Source organism: Pinus tabuliformis, chromosome J (assembly GCF_031772625.1).
Source record: "Pinus tabuliformis cultivar Carrire ecotype Pingquan chromosome J, CPIR1, whole genome shotgun sequence".
Classification (NCBI taxonomy): Eukaryota; Viridiplantae; Streptophyta; class Pinopsida; order Pinales; family Pinaceae; genus Pinus; species Pinus tabuliformis.
Window position 1 is genome coordinate 1,567,755,056 of NC_142295.1, and position 15,393 is coordinate 1,567,770,448.

The following is a 15,393-nucleotide window of genomic DNA, read 5'->3' on the forward strand; positions in this document are numbered from 1 at the left end:
TGTACTTTGAAGTGCACCCTGGACCTTTTCATAAGTGCAGGTTGGGAACCAGTCTTTCAACGATTTAATGGATACAACCTTAGCTGGTGCCATGAATTTGTCTTCTCTTTCAATGGTAATACAACAAAAATTAGGACATTAAAATTCCTTGTCACCGAAGAATCAATTGCTAAAGCAACAGGGTTACCAACAAAGGGAGAAAGGTGGTTTAAGAAGCAGAGGTCACTGAATGTATATTTAAACTTCTTCTTGAAAGAAGTCTGCCAAAATCAAGATTGGGATGCAGGGGTCCTCCAAAGTAAGTTGAAACCTTAATGGGCTACTGCACTCAAGAATGTCTAGTTGTTCTACACTTGTGAGGGTAGGTATTCTAAAGCTTACCTATACCACATGAGATTCCCTTGTCACTTAGCAGGTTTTAGGAAAATGAATTTGCCTTATTTCCTACATCGAAATTTATTGGAAGTGTGCAGTAAAGCAAGAAAGGGACCTAAATTACAAACTCATGATATTTGTCATCACAATCTTATTAAGATTTTATATAACCATGAGGTAAATAAACAAGTGGAACAATTAAGGAAAATTAGAGAGAGGAACCCAAACCCACTTGTACCTAGAAGATCAAAAGGAGGCCAAAACATAGCTTCTCCTCAAGATGCTGCCCATGAAACCAAAGGAGAATCTAGTCAACCTTAGGTTGAAAAGCATGAGGAGGTCCCTGTAAAAATGTCAGAAGTTGAGGTTGAGGTTTATGAAGGAAGAACTAGAAGCCAAAGAAGTCAACAAATGAATTTTGAAGAGGAAGAAATAAAATAGGGAAGTTCAAAGAACAAAAGGGTAAACAAAAAATCAAAGCAAAAGATAAGGAAGCTGAGATAGTTAGCATTTTTGGCAAGAGGCCTCACACTTGACCTACTAACAAGCTTAGGTGGAACTTCAAGGCTATAATGGATCCCAAATACAAATAAGCAATCATCATCCTTGATGAAGAAGAAAAAACAGAGCAGGTTTTAGATGGTAAGAAAAGATAAAGAAAAACAGAGTATGTTGAGAAAGGAGAAAACAGAACCCTAAAAATTGATAAAAGCTCACTAAAGCCAGATAGGAGGGTGACAAGGAGTCAAGACAAGTTGGGCATCCTTGCTCAAGTTGCAGAGGACAGGGAAGTGATTAGTTGAATCCAGGAGACAATGTATAGTGCAAACCCTAATTTTGTTACAGTAAAACCCTAATTTTGTTGCACCAAACCCTAGTATATATTTAACATTTTGGTTTGCCATGGTCAAATGATCAAGCAATAATATTTTTGAGTATGCTGTGGTAAGATATCATATATTTTTGTGCCCTGAGGGGTACGAGTCAACATGAGGAAAGAACGCAGTAAAGAGGGAAAACAATTACACAATTTTGGCATCATTTCCAGGTTCATGTATCAGTTGGCTACAATGAGGGAATGCGAGTTCAAGCTTCATAGTTTAAGATTGTAAAGAAATAGATTGTTCCAGATCCTATCTTGCAACAAATAGCTCGTTCTTCTCCCAGGATACTAGCAACAGAAGCGTATAACAACCCTTGTACTCTATTTTGACAAAGGATTATGTACCATATTAGTGGTCTGAATAGATTAGAGGATATGGTTTTTTGTAATTTTGTCAGTTAAACTTTCAAATACTATGTAAATATTTTGTAATTACTGATACCATACTTCAAGGAGCTAAACTCTATTGTAATTTCTATATATTGCATCAGGAATATGAAGAAAGGGTTGGATTTTCTAAAAATTATAGTTTCATTGTCTGTGTGTTTTGAATGCTTCAATCTTTTCATTTGCCAAGATCAGTAGATTCTAAACAGTGATATAAAGATTCATGAGATAGTGGATGTTAGTATGTATCTATGTGTTTTTGAATTTCTCCTTCAATAATCTCATAACTACATTTCCTTTGAATGTTTGGAAAGTTAAATTAATTAAGAGTTCATTATTTTTTGATGCTTTGAGTTTGGTTTTCAAAGGTTCTCATTCTGATCCTCTAAAGCCACCTTAGGATTCATTGTGCATGCCCTATTGTGGTGGACTATGTTTCTTCTTCTTCACCCATCTACAACAAATGGAAAAGGTCTAGGATTTGCTATCCACCTTGCCTTTATCAATCCTGATTAAGCAACTAGCATCTTGGTAAATTACCTTAAAAAACTAGCTATTTGACTCCATCACCCAATGCAAACTATTGATTTCAGGCCCAACCAAACCCTACATCAACACAACCTATCCAAAATATCTAGCCATAGTGTGAAAGTCAGAGAGATCCCTCTTTGGATTGAAGGGGCTAGCCTTCAATCTACAAGTTGGAGTGAAAAGGTTACCTTGGGAATTTCTCTCCTACAACCAAGAGAAACTTTCTAAGTGCTAACAAAGGGCATAGTAAAAGTATTTCTAGTTCTTGGGATAAGGAACTTAGCTTCGACAGTTACAAGAAGCAAGCTCGTTCAAAGGATGGCTAGATGGTTGTATGAAAGAAAGGGTATGCATATTCTAAATAGCTCCTCTCTAGGTTAAAGTTCATATATACAAGAATCTTGCAGAAAGAGTTGAATATAAAAAAGTGCTCGGTAAATCTACTAGATGACTGCATGATGCTTGAAAGAATAAATTTCACATGCTTTGGAATGGATAGAGATCAAGAATTTCTCACAAAATTGCATGGCATAAATGTAACAATGTTGATCAACATCAAGTATAGTCTCCGGAAGAAATAAAAGGGAGTTAATAATAACAACTCCAAGGAATATATTGTAACTTGGTAATCAAGTTCGATTCATGGGCACTCTGATTAAAATGAATGCATGGAAGGATTCTTATATAATGTGGAGATGGATCATATTAATGGATGTTGATTTAAAGGGACTCAAGTATGCAGATATTTTGATAAAAGAGGCCATCATGATAAGGTAAGTTTGATATTTATTTTTATATTGGTTACCTAGTTAACATACTATTTTTCTCCTTGGAAATATGTTGTAGGAATCCATGATGGAAGTTGGGGCAAGTTCAACTGTTGGCATTGTACTCGATTCAAAGAACATATGGATTGAGTAAATGGTTTTGGAAATACTTGGAGGGTTATGTAGTCAAGGTGTTCACATAATCACCTTGAGATTGAAAGGTAACAATGTAAGAAGATAACTTGATGTTCATGTTCCTACATCAACAAAAATCACTTTCATGTTAAGAGGGAGCTATGACTAACTTGAAGTTTGATAAGGCTCAATATAATTCCTTCATTGATGATGACTAGAGGAAAGTGATGAGCAATATTGATGCCCTGAACCCTGTCACAAGATTAAAGTAAGTGGATGGCTCCATAATATCCAAGAAGGAAGAAGCTCAATATGATGAGATACAAAAAGGAAAGAGGGAGCCTTGCAATTATCTCCATGAAGAATTGGTAGCTAATACACTTATGAAGACAAGTTAGAGAGCTTGTAGCTATGACTTCCAAATTGAAAGGAAGTTAGGAATATTCTATATATTTTAGAGGGAGTAAAGGAGTCTCCTTAAATAGGAGAAAGTATCTATTCCCTAATCAAGAGGGAATGAATATCTACTCTTTGATTGGGAGAGAGTGATGATGGACATCACAAATGTATTCTCTCTTTCATGTGTCATGCACTTGATCAAGACTAACAATGGTAAGTCTAAGCGAAGGCCATGGAGGGAGAATGGAGAATGGAGGTTTGGATAAGAATTTGTGATTTCCTTGAGGATCGAAAAAATCCAATATAGGAAATGGACCAACACTCTTTGAGTATTAGACAAGTATCAAAGATAAGAGTGGTCAAAGAGGACATATTCTTTGAGGATTGGGAATCCAAGATAAGAGTGGTCAAAGATGATATCTATTCTTTGAGGATTTGGAATCCAAGATAAGAATAATCCTAAAAGGACATACCTAGTGAATATCTAGATGGGGTATGTGTCTTGTAGAGGTAGTGTGGTATTTCACGTAAAGCCTCCCAACATTATGCTCTTGTATAAGAAATATCTTGTCAATTTAATGCCTTACTATGTTGACAATGTTGGTCATAATGCTAATGCTTAAAGATGGCTTACCAATCTGACTCTTCTTATGAGAACCCTTCAGTTTGAGAATATCCTTGTAATGGTTGTACAATTATGAATACCTCCCTAGTTAAGAGGGAATTTTGGAAAATGTAACTAGTTTCTGTCTTCATAATTGATCCGTTAATGAAAAAGGTATTATAAACTATGTGTGAATTCGCTTATGTTACTTAGTGCAATGGATTGAAAAGATTGCAAATAACATAAACACACAGACAATTTGAAAACACATTAAAACACATCAACACAGCTAAATTTAATAAAGGAGTTCACCAGACATTCTGGCTATGTCTCCTGATCCTTTCGCTTCCAGCGCTGACCTCTTTATTTTGTCTTCAAAATGTTGTTACAGGTTTGAGCTCGAAAACAGAGTCTCAAATAAGAAAATGAAAATCACCACTATGTTTAGCTTGAAATTTCAAGTCAAACGAGTATAAACTCAACCATATTTGGCCACTGTGACCTCGAGACCCCTTGGAATGGTCCAAAACCACCTTTGTCCCTGCAAAACCACCCTCTATTTGGCAAAAACCGCCTCGGCCTGCATAAAACCACCTCGGACTGCGCGCTGGTGGTAGGGCGGGTTCGGCACCTACAATGGTTTATTAAAAAATTAGTGGCTTGGTTAACCAAGTCCCACCCTTCGGCATTTTGGTTAGTGGAGTTATGCGAAGTAATTTGCAAATAAGGTTTTGGAAGTCGAGGGTTCGAAACCCCTGCCGACCATTCTGCCGTTATACATTGGATATGTGATACGATTTGTGTTAACTCCGCTGTTTCGTTGGTTATGTTTCGATGATATGGTATTGACATACCATATGTCGTTGCAATCTGCAGTGAATGTAGGATAATGCGATAACATAAAATCAAAGGACCAACGGTCGTGGGGTTGACCCCGACCGCCCGACCTTTTTCCGGTGAAGATCCCAACACAACATAAAAGGAAGTTCATCATATCTGTTACCAAGTCTGATGGTAGTCCAACCGATGAACTAATTTAGGTGAAGTTGTTGCCACTCTGGGAAGCTAGGGGTTCGATCCTCCTCAACCCCAAAATTTTGGGATTTCATGCCAACATTGGGAAAATCTGGGCTGCCACATGTCAACACTGGATTGGTTCGTGTGAACCAATCACAAATTGCCACGTCACCTTCTTTGCTAACATCATCCAGGACCTATGGCCCATTCCCCGGTTGACACGTGTCTTGCTGACGTTGGCATTGACCATTGATTGTTGACCTAGTTGACCTTTGACTTTTGACTTTTTTGCCCTAGTTTTCCACAAACTTTGACTGGCTCTAACTTCTCCATTCGGACTCAGATTTACGTGCCATTCGCACCGTTGGAATCGTATCGACGAGAAATTCGAATTGATCCTACTTTCATATGTCTTTGAAGACATTGATCCAGAGGCAAAAATGAATCCATTTTGGATCACTTCTCCCCACTGGAAGCTTTTGGTCCACCAAAAGTTGGTTTTAGCTATCGAGTAAGTGAGGATAAATTTCCATCACTTTTCCAACCTCTATCCATCGTGATTTACTTGGATTTGTACCTTTGAGTCCAACTCGAAGATACCCAAAATTTCCCTGTCGCAAAGTCCTTATCCTCTTGTCAAGAACTGTGTCCTCCTGTAGCCCATTGAGATACTCAGGCAAAAGATCTTCAATGGAAGGTAGCTGACCTTGCTCTTCAGGATATTCAATCAATGAAGGCTCATACAATCGCAAGTTTTCAACATTTACGACAGAATAGATTTGCATGTAAGCTGGTAGATCTAGGCGGAAAGCATTTTCACCAATTTTGTCAAGTATTTTGGAAGGACCATATCTAATTGGTTTCAAATTTTTACCTTCCCCTTGTAGTCTTTCTTTTCTGATTTACAACCAAACTTGATCACCAACTTGAAAACTATGCTCAACTCGATGCTTGTCATATCACACCTTATACTTTGCTTGGCTTCTTTCCAACTGCTCTTGTATTGCCTGGTGAATTTCTTGGATTTGTTCAATGAACTTGGTTTCTTTGTCCACATCACTATGTCAATCAACTGCTATGTCTTTACCAAAGACAAAATCCAAGGGAGACTTTGGTATAAAACCAAAACAAATCTCAAAAGGATATCTCTGAGTAGAAGAATGTTTTGCATGGTTGTAAGCATGCTGCACATAACACAAATTCTCATCCCAAAGTTTGGGATGCTTACTACAATATCCTCGGAGAAATTGTATCACTGTCCTAATGACCACTCCTGTCTCACCATCTGTTTGCGGATGAAATGTCATGCTTTTCTTTAACTTTGTGACCAAAATTTCCTGACAAATCGAGAATCTTCATCGGATACAATAGAAGTTGGTAACCCCAAATGAACCCATACATTTTGAAAGAACAACTTTGCAGTTTGTTCAGCTGTGACTTGTTTATTATATGGTGTCAAAATATACATCTTATTGAACCTATCCACAACTACATACAAATAATCATGACTCTTTCTAGACTTTGGCAATCCCCCAACAAAATCCATGGAAACACTTTCCCAAGGACGGGAAGGAATTGGAAGTGGATTATACAAGCCTAATTTTCTATTACATGGCTTGCTTGTAGCACACATAGTACATCCTTTAATATATCTAGAAAATGTCTCATTCATTCGTGGCCAATAGCACTGAATCTTTGTAATTGTGCAACTGTTTTACTTACACCAAAATGACTTGATATGAAAGAAGTATGTGCTTCTTGAATTATATTAACCCTTTCAGTTTATGGAATGGATAACTTTCCCAAATGACATAAGAGTTTTTCCTTTATGTAATAATCCAATTCTTCTACTTGCTTTCCATGACTTAAAGTTGCATATACATCCTTAAAATCTGTGTCTTGAGAATATTGTTTGATGTAACTTTCACGAATTACTGAATTATGCTTAAGTATTGTGGATGCATTTATAATTGGTCTTGATAACATGTCTACAACCTTATTATGTATGCTCTTCTTATCTCTGATAACGAAATGAAATTTCTGTAGAAAACCCATCCACCTATACTGTTGTGATTGTTGCAATTTTGTTTATGAGTGTAAGTATTGTAGTGGTTGATGATCAATATGTATGATTGTTTCTTTACCCATTATGTAATGTTTCCACCTTTTAACACTCTGAAATAATGCATACAATTATTTATCATATGTGGGATAGTTAACTACTACTGATGTGAATGTCTCAGAATGAAAGCATATAGGCTTTCTGTGCTGCATCAACACTTCCCCCATGGCATATTCACTTGCATATGTCTCGATCTCAAATGGATGCTGAAGATCTGGCAGTGCTAGTACTGGCGCTGTACTGATCCTTTCTTTCAATGTGTCGAAGGATTTCTGCTGTTTGTCTCCCCATTGAAACACCTATTTCACACCTGTCAAAGCATGTAAAGGAGTTGCAATCAAAGAAAAGTTAGCAATAAACTTTCTCCAATATTGCGCTGCCCCTAAGAAACTTCTAACTTCTGTGGCAGTATTGGGCTTAGGCAAATTTATAATGACTTTTACCTTAGAGGGATCTATCTTCAATTCACCACCCATTACAATATAACCCAAATAATTCAAAGATGTTCTGCGAAATTCACATTTTGACAGTTTTACATAGAGATTTTCTCTTTTCAAAACATCTAAAATCTGCTTTACATGTTCATCCCATGTTCTACTGAAAACAAGAATATCATCTAAATAGACTATTATAAAATCATCAATGAATGGCCTAAATACATCATTCATGGCTCGCATGAATGTAGCTGGAGCGTTAGTTAAGCCAAAAGGCATAACCATCCATTCATAAAGTCCTTGTTTCGTTTTGAAAGCAGTCTTCCATACATCCTGTTTTGCAACTCTGATCTGATGGTAGCTGCTTCGTAAGTCCAATTTAGAGAAGTAAAATGCATCTTTTAACTGATCTAACAAATCATCAATACGAGGAAGAGGATAATGATTCTTTATTGTGATTTTATTTAATGCTCTAAAATCAATGCACATTCTACACAAACTGATGAGCCCCAATTTTTGGTACAATTTGGGCTCATATTGGCCTACTTACCTTGCTCAACCATTCATATTTTACCACTTATGCATTCATTTCTTAGTATATTCGTGTTGTTTGTAGGAAGAAGGGCAGTCATTATATCTATGTGACTAATACATGATGATTTCAGGTTCTTGGCATTAAAGAGAGCAAAAGACCACGCAAAAGGAGACAAGGAGACAACAAAGGTGACATTGCGGGTTCATAGGGAAGTTGTCCACAGTCTTGATGACCCTCCTCGTGATTTTCACCTTAACTTTGAGCTCTAACAGCTCTCCCCACCGAGCTTAAAGGCAGCCAACACGTTCTACAGGATCAGCAGTTTTACAGCAGTTTGACTTTCAGTTGGACAGCCAAGCTCCACGAATGGAGGAAGCCAGCTTGATCTTCATTTTGTATAAATATGAAGGCCGTAGCCTTTGTTAGGAGCTTTTTGAACTTTTGGACTGATACTGTAATTTTTGAGCATAGCTCGGTGTTTGTTTTTGTAAGCCAGTTTTGGCATGACATTAGACTTTTGATTATGAATAAAGGCAAGCAGATTTAGATCTAATTCTGAGCTTTTAAGGGAGCTATAACTCTCAGGTTAGGGCCCAACCTGAGAGCAATAGATCTCCTCTTCTTGTAGTGTTATTTACCTTTCTTTCCAACATTTTGTTTCCTTGTTTTGATATGCATTGCAAAGAACACAGGTTGCTGATTTGATTTCTTTAATAAGATTGAGTAGGATTAGCTTATGGTTAAATTAATTTCAGTTGCTTAAATTAGGATAGGAGGTTTGTAATCCACTGGAGCTCCAAGAAAAGGTTGTTAGTGCCTCCACTGCCATCTCTGTTTAGGGATTGGGGTGCAGTCTATACCAACCACAAAAAAAAAACGCAGTCTTTTCTACTTTTATGCAAGCTGCAACACAGTCGGTTTAATCGTGGATCCTTCCATGCATTTTTCTCTTGGGCCATACTTCGTCATTACAATTCCATGCACGACTTTTCTTCATGATTTACAGCGTTGTTCATTGGTTTAATAGCACAGGTAGCACTGGTTAATGAATTCTCGTTTTTGGTGCAAGACATAAGTCATTTGTTTTATTTACACTGCTCCATATCATTCTACTTCCTTCTTCTTCTTCTTAACCTCTCCTCAAGCCACCTACTCGACCTCTGTTCAGCTCTTTTACCTTCCAACTCATCCATTGCCACGTAGCTTCATCTTTTTGACCTTTCGTTGCTGCCATCCTTCTATCCACCAACCAACTCCGTGCACTCTTTCTCCATCCTGTTTCTCTGCCCCTGAGTCATCACAAGCTCCATCTCCACCTTACCTATCCACCCAAACCGTTCCATCACTTCACCATCACCCAAAACTTCCACTTACAGCACATCCTGTAGAAGTTAGCAGACTTCCTGTAGAATTCCTTAGTTTCCTGTAGGATCCCCTGCAGACATCCTGTAGAAGCCTGCAAACTTGGTTGCCGAGCATCTGAACGTTGTAGACTTTTGTGGATTGATGCTAGGGACCCTCTCGAACCTCTCCTAGCCCTCATGACCTTTCCCAAGCTTTCTCTCCCTTCGCACCACCTCTGCACAGCCAAACCCTAATAAGAAACAAACTCATAATCACTCCATCCACTTAAGCAAAAATACAAAAACAATGTTCTTTTTCATAGAAGTAGTTTGAGTTCATGCATTTCACATCATTAGAAGTAATGGCATCCTTTTTAGACATTTTCACTCTCACTATTGCATCATAGAGGTCGAACTAGTCAAATTAGGGTTTACTAGGGTTTCATGTTTTGGTTGGCTTGCAGTTCATTTTTGCAAAGTAGATTGATTTCCTATGAGATAGCCTTCGTCCATCATTTAGAAAGCTTCTTCTGAGAGCATATAGAAGTTGGCTTGAGCCCTAGCGGACTTGTGCCAGCTGACCAAGTGACAGCTGCGACAAGAGCTAGTACTTGTGCATACAGCACCGTCGCTTCCAAGTTTGTACGAACTACCGGGTTGATAAAATTAGAGATAGGAAGCCCCAGGAGTTGTAGCATTATTGCTACGATACTGGAGCTCACCATCTTTTTGGCGCCGTTGCCGGGTAAGCGTCAGAGTATTAGTAATTGTTGCTTTTCTTCTATTTTCTTACTCTTGCCTTCTGCTAAGTAGTTTATTTCATTTCCATTATGCAAAAGTAGCATAGACATTTCCTGCTTTCATAGATTAGCATTTCCTGCTTTCATAGATTAGCATTTCCTGCTTTCATAGATTAGCCTTTCAATTCTGCAAGCGTAGACTAGCATTTCCATTCCTGCAATTTCATTTGAGCAAAATAGATTAGTTCTTTCCTGCTTTCAGTTTAATTCTGCATCTTTATAGTTAGTTGTAGATCAATCTGTTTCAGTTTTGCAGGTACCAAAGGAAAAAAGAAAAAACAATCAAAAAAAGAAAGTCTTTTCCATTTCATGCCTCGTAGGAACCGAGATAAATCAGGGAAATTCCTACCCAACACCCCCACTACATCACTGAGTCACCCTTCTCTCTTCTTTGGTGACAGTGACCCAGAAGAACCTATAGGTGAACATCCCGAGATATACAAAGATCCTATAGTAGAAGAAGAGTTAGAGACCACTCCATCTGAAGCTATGGCTGACAATAGAAGAGAGGATGAGAGAATAGAAGGTGCCTTCCCCATCCGAGAGACCAATGGAGAGATGAAAATGAAGAACATTAGCCCCTCCGCCTTACCTCACTTCCATGGACTGACTACTGAAGATCCTGATACCTTCCTGTTTGAGTTTGCTGTCCTTTGTAGAACCTATGACTATACTGAAGATGAGCAAAAGCTGAAACTCTTCCCTTCAACTCTTAAGGATGCAGCATTACGCTGGTTCATGGGTTTACCTGGGAATAGTATCACCACTTGGGCTCAGATGCAACAAGCTTTCAATACCAAGTACAGGGATTATTGTAGGTCTAAGGAAACCAAGGGAGAAATATTTCGGATGACCATGGGAAATGATGAGTCCTTAGAGGATTATGAGGAGAGGTTCCAACTAAGCTATAAGCGGGCCAGGTGCACACTTGACCCCGAATCCCTCAAGTTGGTCCTGCTCCGAGGAGTCCCTGAAGACCTCTTAGATACCCTTCACATGTTAGCTGGGGGGGACATTTACCAACTGCCTTATGAGGACATCAAGACTGTGTTTCGAAACCACTCCAGGGCAGCTCGGAAACGAGGTAGGGGAAACCTCCTCTCAACTAGTGTCCCTTTCTCCAAACATGAGCTTGCAAATCAATTAGAAGATCTCAAGAGTGAGGTGAGACAGACCATTGCCATGCAGCTGGACACATTCAGAATCCAGAAGAAGAAAGAAGAAGCTGAGAGAGCCTTGGCTGTCTTCTGCCCTAGGTGCACAAGGAGATACCCTAAGAACGAATGCCCATTGCATTCGGTTGAAGTATGTTTCGTTTGTGAGGAGGACCATCCCACAAATCAGTGTCCAACCTTACCTGGGTTTAAAGCCATGTACCAAGGGATAGAAGCTCCCACTGAACCTCTCTATTACCTCAACCAAAGGAGGCCACAAGGATCTAGACCTTATCAGCAGGGCATGCAAGGGGCAACTCAAGCTTATTACAGCCCCAACCAATCGACTCTTATGCCTTCCTGGGGTCCCCCTGCTCATCCTTCCTGGTCCATGCCTCCTCCATGGTCTTATCCACCTCAGTACCCTACTCAACCTACTTCTCATTCATATCATTCACATGCCCAGCCACAGCCTCAGTGGAATGCACCTCAGTCGGGGTGGAGGCCCCAGTACAATACTCCTCCCGCCATTTTGCCTCCACCACCGGTTCAACCTCAGCCATTACCTCCTGCTCCTCCAAGGCAACCTCAAATGCCTGCTCAACCAAACCCGAACCCCAACAATAGACAGGCCCAGCAGGTATACATTGGGGAAACCTCATGCCCTACCTATGCTGTGGAGATCCAGGAGATCAATCTTCGATCTGGAAAGACTCTACCAGATCGCTAACCTCCTCCCCCAGAGGATGAGGAAGATAAACAGGAAAGTGAACCGAAGGCTATTCCACCCTTTCCTGAGAGACTAACAACCACCACACAACCCAACCCAGAGGAGGATGAGCTTCTGGGTGAGCTCAAGCAGTTGTGTGTAAAAATACCACTTCTCCAAGCCATCAAGGATGTGCCAATATACAACAAACTGGTTAAGGAAAAGTGTTTCAAACACCCAGGCAGGCGGAAGAAAGATGCTTCAACCATCAATGTCATAGGACAACTGTCTGACCTTATGTTAGGACAAGTCATCTGCCCAAAGTACCTAGATCCTGGAAGTCTTGTAGTAGATGTCCACATCAATGGCACCATCATACCTCACACCTTGATTGATCTGGGGGCTGCCATTAATGTGATGACCAGGGATACCATGCTCAAACTCAATCTTCAGGGTTCCTTGAGGAAGACCTCGACAGTACTGAAATTAGCAGATCGCTCCACTGTGACTCCCGAAGGGATTGTGGAGGATGTCTTGGTCTCTATCGACTCTTGGGAATATCCTGCAGATTTCTTGGTTCTGCAACCCAAGGCAAAGCTTACTAGATATCATCTCATTTTGGGAAGGCCTTGGTTAGCCACTGCAGATGCTTACATAAGTTGCCGTGCAGGAAATATGACCATCAAAAATGGTCCTATGTCCAAACAGCTAGTCCTATACCCTCCTGCCCAACCCTCCTTAGAGCATGACTTACCACTCTGGTTAGAAGAAGGAGAGGAAGATGAGGTGTACTCAGCGCCTCTATGCACCTTAGAGACCACTAGAAGAGACCCCCCAACCGAGGATGACTTGATTGAGACCTTGATCCAGAATCCAGCTTCCAGTGCACTATCCTTAGAGAAATTGGTGGAGGATGCCCAAGCTAGCACCTTAGTGGATCTCTGTACAACCAACCCTGTCACTCCCAGAGTCAAGAATGTGGAGTTCGGCCCTGAGAAAACGTTAAAGATCAGCTCCTCCCTATCTCCTTCCCAGGAAAAGGAGCTGTGTAGCCTGTTGGCCAGTCACCTAGATGCTTTTGCTTGGAGCTATAAGGAGATGAAAGGAGTCCATCCTTCGGTCTGTACCCATCACATATACATCAAAGAGGATTGTAAGCCGGTTAGGCAACCCCAGAGGAGAATGAATCCAGCCCTTAAGGACATTGTCAAGGAAGAATTGCAAAAACTGTTGGATGCCAGATTCATCTACCCCATCTCAGATAGTGAATGGGTGTCCCCTCTGGTGTTGGTTCCCAAGAAAAATGGGAAATGGAGAATCTGTGTGGACTACCGAGAACTGAACAAAGCTACCAAGAAAGACCATTTCCCTCTACCTTTCATAGATCAAGTGTTGGATGGACTGGCAGGAAAGAAGTTCTTCTCTTTCCTGGATGGGTTTAGCGGGTACAACCAAATCCAAATCAGCCCGGAAGACCAAGATAAGACCACCTTCACTTGCCCTTGGGGTACCTTTGCCTACCGAGTCCTTCCCTTTGCGCTATGCAATGCTCCTGCTACCTTCCAGAGAGCTGTTTTGAGCATCTTCTCGGAGCTGGTCCATGATGCAGTGGAAATCTATATGGATGACTTCACTCCTTATGGGGCCAACTTTCAGGAAGCATTGTCCAATCTGGGAAAAGTCCTGACCAAATGCATTGAGATGAACTTGTCCCTTAGTCCTGAAAAATGTGAATTCCTAATGACTGAAGGGACCGTGCTAGGCCATACCATTTCTTGCCAAGGGTTGCAGGTGGATCCTAACAAAATTGCTCTCATCAAGAAGGTTCCACCTCCTCAAAAGGTAAGGGATGTTCGGAGTTTCTTGGGATTAGCAGGATACTACCGGAGATTCATTAAAGATTTCAGCAAGCTAGCCTCGCCATTGTTTGGCCTGTTGGAAAAAGATGTGGAGTTTAAATGGACTTACGATTGTCAGAGGGCTTTAAATGAATTGAAGGACAAGTTGGTGTCAGCCCCAATCCTGAGAGGTCCAAACTGGACCCTACCTTTCCACATCCACACTGATGCCTCGAACAAAGCCATAGGTGCAGCTTTAGGACGAGTTGAGCAAAAACTTCCATATGCCATTTACTTTGTTAGCAAAAACTTGTCCAAAGCTGAGCTAAATTACACTGTAACCGAGAAAGAATTCTTGGCTGTGGTCCATGCACTGAACAAGTTCCAACATTATATTACTGGCTATCAAACCTTTGTACATACAGACCATGCTGCAATTAGATATTTAATGAATAAACCAGATGTGAATGCTCGTATTATTAGATGGTTACTTTTATTGCAGCAGTTTGATTTGACCATTATTGACAAACCAGGTAGAGAAAATTTTGTTGCTGACTTTTTATCTAGATTGGATTTGTCTGCAGATGAGGATGGAACGGTGGATGACCAGATGCCCGATGAACATCTGTTTGCTATTTCAGTACTCTCTCCATGGTTTGCTGATATAGCAAACTACCTTGTTTCAGCACAGTTCCCTCCGCACCTATCTTCCAGAGAGAAGAGCAGAATCATCAGAAAAAGTGCCTCATTTACTTGGATCGGGGGCAATCTGTTCAAGCTTGGCCCCGATCAGATCTTAAGGCGTTGTGTAAGGGAGGAGGAAGTCTTTGATATCCTCCTCACTTGTCATGATGGGCCTTGTGGAGGACATTTTGCAGCAAAGAGAACTGCCTTCAAGATCCTGCAGGCAGGCTACTATTGGCCCACACTTCATCAAGATGTCAGAAGATATGTCAGCCAGTGTGACCAATGCCAAAGAATGGGGAAACCGACCCAAAGGGATGAGATGCCTCTCCAACCTCAGGTGACTCTTGAGCCATTTGAGAAGTGGGGTATGGACTTTGTGGGCCCAATCAACCCTCCTTCGAGGCAAAGGTCTTACATCATTGTGTGTACTGACTACCTGACAAAGTGGGCAGAGACCAAAGCAATCAAAGCAGCAACAGAAGAAAAGGTGGCCGAGTTCCTAAGAGAAAACTTCTTCTATAAGTTTGGCTATCCAAGAGAGCTGGTCACCGATCAAGGGAGCCAGTTCACCTTTAACCTGGTTGAAGATCTACTAGCTCATCACAAGATCAAGCATAGGACTTCCACCCCCTATCACCCTCAAGCAAATGGGCAGGTGGAAGTCACCAATAGA